Source organism: Acinonyx jubatus, chromosome D3, assembly GCF_027475565.1.
Source record: "Acinonyx jubatus isolate Ajub_Pintada_27869175 chromosome D3, VMU_Ajub_asm_v1.0, whole genome shotgun sequence".
Taxonomy (NCBI): Eukaryota; Metazoa; Chordata; class Mammalia; order Carnivora; family Felidae; genus Acinonyx; species Acinonyx jubatus.
In genome coordinates this window covers 92,251,753-92,257,873 of record NC_069392.1, presented here as the reverse complement: position 1 = coordinate 92,257,873, position 6,121 = coordinate 92,251,753, and the positions used below count along the sequence as shown (strand labels likewise).

General features: G+C 53.1%; 1 long non-coding RNA gene across 1 annotated transcript; it reads left to right on the top strand.

Annotated features, from left to right (window-relative positions):
* Positions 1–261: 261 nt before the first annotated feature.
* On the top strand, positions 262–6,002 carry LOC106973144 (uncharacterized). Its single transcript, XR_001429949.3, has 3 exons — positions 262–548; positions 3,858–4,511; positions 4,707–6,002. It is a non-coding gene; the product is annotated as an uncharacterized LOC106973144 (long non-coding RNA).
* The last annotated feature ends 119 nt before the right edge of the window (positions 6,003–6,121 follow it).

Here is a 6,121-nt window from a genome sequence, read left to right as displayed (position 1 = left end):
GGCGCCTGGGTGGCTCAGGTCGTGATCTCAAGATTCCTGAGCTGAAGCCTTGCATCGGACTCTGCGCTGACAGCTCGGAGCCTGCTAGGGTTCTCCGTCTCAGAATAAAATAAATATTAGGAAGGAAGGGAGGGAGGCGGGAGGGGAGGAGAGGGAGGAGGGGAGGAGAGGAGGGGAGGAGAGAGAGGGAGGGAGGGAGGCAGGAGGGGAAGAGAGGGAGGGAGGGAGGGAGGGGAAGAGAGGGAGGGAGGGAGGGAGGGAACTTCGTTTTGGTTCTCTGACCTGATTCCTGAAGAAGCCCTTTAAAAGGGCTGGTATCACAAGCAAGGAAGGCAGGCCCCAGAGGACCAGCCAGGGTGGGCTTTTCTGAACTGGCCATTGTGAATCCAAACCATCCACTGTACGCTCTGGTCTGAGCTGTAAAAGCCAGGAGCCCTTTGCTTGGCTTTACTCCCGTATCCCCTGAAATGGTGAGGCCGCGTATCCAGGTGAAAACTGTGTGTTGCGAGGAATGCCTCATGTGGATCTTTGCCGTGAGCTGAAGCCCGGTGAGAGTAACATCCGACGGGTGTAGACATCAGTCCTCACAGGCTCGAGTTTTGCCTGACGCCAGGGGCCGCGATCTGGGGCTGGGAAGGGTCAGGGCGCCCTTCCTTTTAGGTTGGGTCTGAAGGGGAAGGGAGGGGAGGGTGGATGAGCCCACCCACAACAAGAACCGTGAAGAAGGAGAGAGAATGGGGCTGTCTTCCACACTCTCGAGGAAAACAGATATGGAACCAGAGTACAAGACTCTCAGGACTTTACGGTTTTCTAATTCCTCACATTTACAAGTATTAATTCCTTGTTTTCCCATAATAATTAGCAGTAAACTCCTTATACCGGAGGATCTTGGGAGGAGGAGGGACCTGTTTTGTTTGTCAGGAGCTAAATCCCCAGAGGGGGTGGGGGTGGGGGTGTCGGCAGCCTGTGCGGGAGGTGGTCCAGCCCCAGGCCCCCAGGACAGCAGCTGAGAAACAGTGAGTTACCATATCCAGAAAAATCCACGAGAGACTGGCATCTGTGGTCTGGATGCCATTTTAACAGGCCATGAACAGGGGGAAAGGGGTTTATGGATGCAAAACGAACAAGCCTTTTTTAAAATAAAAAAAAAAACAAAAACAAAAAGTTTTATTGGAGCCCAGGTGAGGACAGCTCCCGGGACACACAATCTCCACAGAGAAGCCAGTGAGTGCTCCGGGGAAGGAACACTTGCTGCAGGGTCATACGTGTGTTTTACATAAAGAGTTCCAAATCATCAGGAAGAAGGACATTCTGGAAAGTTACAGACAGGTTTTTACTATGTGCGGGGCTGTGTGATTTTAATCTCACGGGAACCAAGGAGGTTTTTTTCCTCTTATTTACTTTATGTCGGATGCTATTTTGATAACGAAGCACTAGTGCAGTGTGTGCCCAGGGCAGAAATACAGCCACAAATCTGAGGTTTTGCCAAGTCTTTCTGACCTTGGTAAATGTTACAGTGTAGCTTCTCTGGGAGCCCAGGAGCAGGTCCCACAAATAGGAAAACTTGGAAACTTCCCTGATCAGGTCTGAGGTGGGAGTGCCATGGGCAGGGCTGCAGGATCTCAAGGCCCCCTCATGCTTTGAACCAGCCCTGGGAGGCCTCTGCTCCCTTACCTGGACCTGTATGGGCATCTGTGCCTTCCTCCTCAAACCCCTCCTCCTGATCCTGTATTTCTGTCCCTATTCTTACCCCTTGTCCCAGGTAATTGCCCCTCATTCATTGACGTAAATACACCTGTGCCCCCTCCCTTTCAAGCCAGCGGACAGCTTTAAAAGGACCTGTGATTTTTTTTTTTTTTTTTTGTCTTTGAGAGAGAGAGCACACAGGTAGGGGAGGGGAAGAGAGAGAGGGAGACCCAGAATCCGAAGCAGGCTCCAGTCTCTGCGCTGTCAGCATAGAGCCCGACCCGGGGCTTGAACCCATGAACCGGGAGATCATGACCTGAGCCGAAGTTGGACACTTAACTGACTGAGCCACCCAGGCGCCCAAGGACCTGTGATTTCTCATCTAACACCTAGACTTTCCTTCCTGGACATGAGAGTAAGCTACAAAGCTAGACTTCTGTTCCTTCGAGGGGATCCGGGTCCTTGGAGGAGCCAGCGACTGTACCACACGGGACACTGGAAGACTTGGCCAAGGGAAGTCACCCACAGAGCAGGGACTCTCCACGCCAGCCTCTCACTCGAGCCACTAGGACCTTTGCCCAGGCAGGACCTGGCCCCACGCTGCAGATGCACTGGTGTGGGAGGGGCCCGGGACAGGGGTCTTCGGCAAGCACCCTGGGGGTTTGGGTGTGCGGCTGAAGTTGAAAGGGCTGAGGTTGAAAGTCGCTGTTGGCCGTGGCCTCCCTTCTTGTGGGCGCGTCCAGAGGACAGCGAAGCTCCCCTTCTCTCCCTCGAGGTGCCCTCGTGGTTTGCACAGCGTGCTTCCTGAGCTGGCAGCGTGGGCACCACCAGGGCAACGGAAAGGCAGCCGCGCAGGTCGCGGCCGCTGAATCGGGAAGGCCGGGGCGGGCCAGGGTCTGGTTAGAAGCCCCCCTGGAGACGTGCACTGAAGCTGGACAACCTGCCCTGCCCCAACAAAGTCACAGGTGGCGAGACAGGCGAGTCCGTCGGATTGCACTGAGCAAAGCGAGCGCCCGCAGCCTCACACCCAAAGGCAGCTGTAGGAAGTCAGCATGCGGACGAGCTCATTAGCCTGCTCACGAGGCTGGTGTGAGGGTTTCGCTGGGTCAGTGCTTCCCAGCCTCCTCGTGCGGGACGTGCGCGTGAGGCATCTGTGGAGCCTGGAAGACCGCCAGGTGTGGACTCGCCCTGGGAATGGGGCTCTAGCTCCCGCGCTTCTACTGGGGCCACCCTGCGAGCGGCGAGGGTCTAGGGAAACTTTCTCTGAAACGTGCCCGTGCGTTGTCTTTTTGGAGGCACCGGCATCCACTGTTACGGGCACGGGCTCTGACCTGGGCGCCCGGCGAGCTCACCTCTGCCTGGGCCTCAGTTTCCGTGTTCGTAAGATGAGCACTGGTCTTGCAAGCCCGCACCCCGGCATGGCGAGTGGCCTGGGGCTCGCTGGCCAGGGCGCCTTTCTGCCTCCCCCCATCATCCCCCCCCCCGCCCCCTTTTGTCTTTTCCCCGATTTTCTCTAGTGTCCCCACTACCCCAGACACACTGAGCCTGTCACATACTGGAGGGGACCTTCAAGAAAACACGAGGGCGACGCCCTCTTTCGGCAACCAGAAAATTGCCAGAATGTAGTAACCGGCTGGCCTGTGGGCTAAGTGCATATCGGATGCAAGGTTGCACAGTTCCGGCCACGGCCTGGGCTCGTCCCTTTGCCGGGAGCCCTCGCCCCATCCCAGTGGGGCTGGCCCGGTGGCCAAGCTCTCTCTACCCTGGCAGGAGGCGGGTGTGGGAGCCGCGGTCTCTCGCGCTGAGGGGCTCCCCTGCCCACAAATAAGGGGTGCAGCGGAGAAGCGCGGCTGCAGGCTGACTCTGGCTCTGTGATGGGTTACGTCGCCTCTGCCTCCCAGGATTAAATGAATACAAAGTGCTTTCAGTCATGTCAGAAGAACACACGGAGCGTTAGACTTTGTCGTTGCCAATCCTCTGGCGCCATAGGCTCATCTTTGCTCTTCAAGATGGCAGGTGGTTGCCCAAGTGACTCATTAGCACTGAGGTGTTAATGGCGAATAATGGGCTGGCCCACACCCTTTCCCGGCCACAATTCCATTTCAGTTGGGGAATCAGGATGCTTTTAAGGGCAATTAACAGGACTAGGTGAATTTGTTTTAACAACACAGATACTTCTCATTTCGCCCAAGAGGAGGACAGAGACAGGACAGTGAAGGAAGTTCATTCGCGGCTCAGACAAACCCAGGCCATGGTTTCCTATGTGGTCACGTCTGCCCGGCACATCTCCGATCAAGTGTCCAGAGGCAGGCAAAGGGGCCTCTCCTCTTGCCCCCTCGCCTCTCACTGGCCAAGTGCCCATTTCTAAACCTGGTGCTGGCGAGGACGGGGCCACCTCGATGCCTTGGCTTTGAGGAGGTCCACGTGTTGCCTCAGCCGGATTTTGGCTGCCTGGGCAGAAGGTAGGGGACCCCATCGTCGCCTTGCTGTAATGCCTCAACCCCAAGGAAGGCATCGGGACCAGTGGAGCCTCAGTTGAGCAGGAGGACGATCCCAGAGCCGCTCGGAACCTCCGCATCTTCCTCTGTACCACGGGCTGCCGGCACCCGCAGGCGGCTGTGAGGGGTACGCAGCTGTGTCCACACAAAGCACGGTTTGCACCATTCCAGCCTTCAGTCAGCGTGTGGTGAATGTCAACTATCACGATTATCATTACCTCCTTTTCCCCCAAAGTCCTTCCTCTGGTGAAGCTACTCAATGTGAACGTTTAAACGTTTAACAAGGTTTTTGATACAATGTGCTGCTTCAGACCCTAAGGATTTCAGGTAAGGGTTTGCAGACCTGTGTATGTTTTTCACAAGTATTACAAATGTAAATAAGATAAAACTTTACCTTTTTCTTGAATCTTTGAGCGATATTTGTACTTTTTTTCCCATTTCATTTTCTTCTGATTTTTTAATCGTGGTAAAATACACACAACAGAAACTTCACTGTCTAAACCATGGAAACATACATTTCAGTGTAATGGACTGACGCGCAGCTGTGACCACCATCCATCCGCCCCTGTAATTGCTTCCGTCTTGGAAAACTGAACCTCTCTGCCCACTGACACTAGCTCCCGGCTCCCCAGCCCCTGGCACCACCACAGGTATGACGGCGACTGCTTTAAACACCCAGTGTAAGTGGAATTCTCTAGGATATGTGTTTTTGTGACTGGCTTATTTCACTTAACATGGCCGTATCCTTGCCAATACTTGGATTTATTTTTTAATTAAAAAAAAAATAACCTGTATTTTATCACATTTAGCAGAAACTATGGTTCCAAATGACCTGGTGCCATTTTAAAAAGTTTTTTTATTACATTTATTTATTTTTGAGAGACAGAGTGAGACAGAGCACGAGCAGGGGAGAGGCAGAGAGAGGAGACACAGAATCTGAAGCAGGCTCCAGACTCTGAGCTGTCAGCACAGAGCCCGACGCAGGGCTCGAACCCACGAACTGTGAGATCATGTCCTGAGCTGAAGTTGGTCACTTAACCGACTGAGCCACCCAGGCGCCCAGACCTGACACCACTTTTTCTAACATGTATGAGTTTTCTATTGTATGGGTGCAGTTTTTTGTTTGTTTTTTGTTTTGAGTAAACTGTACCTCCAATGTGGAGCTAGAACTCACGACCCCAAGACCAAAAGTCACTCGCTCATCAATAAAACCATCAGGGACAGGGCTTTTCTCTGTAGAGATTTTGGTTACTGATTCAATCTTATTTAAGTCTACTCAGATTTTCTAATTTTTTGTAACTTAGTCTTAACAGGTTTGTGTCTCTAGGAATTTGTCCATTTCATCTAGGTCATCCAATTTATTGGTGTACAAATGCTCATAGTGAAAGGGCGGGCCTACGCCGGCCGACTCCATCTTGTTCTGTGTTCTCCACCTTGAGTGACTATGTCCCTGACATGACCCCTTTTCCGGGAAAATCGCAGAAACCTCAGATCGCGCCTCCTCCCCTTGAGTAACCTCCCGCTCACCCGTTCAAACTTCCTGATCAAAACACGCCCAGCGACCTGCGTAACAGGACTCTGACCCTTCCCCAGCCAATCGGCCGAGGCCACGACCCTTCCCCAGCCAATCGGCTGCCCCTAGACCCCTATAAAACCTTTGTGCTTTTGAAACTCGCTCTCTCTCCGGTATCTCACAACTGCCTCGGTGCAGGTAGGGGACTGAGCTCCAGCTAGCTCGAATAAAGGCTCTTTTGCTTTTGCATCGGACTCGGCTCCCTGGTGGTCTTTGGGGATCACGAATTCTGGGCATAACAATAGTACTCTTAATAATCCTTTTTCTTTTCTTTAGAACTGATAATTTCTCCATTTTCATTTCTGATTTTAGAAATTTCAGTCTTTTGTTCATCTAGAGTTTTGAGGGGGCCTGGGTGGCTCAC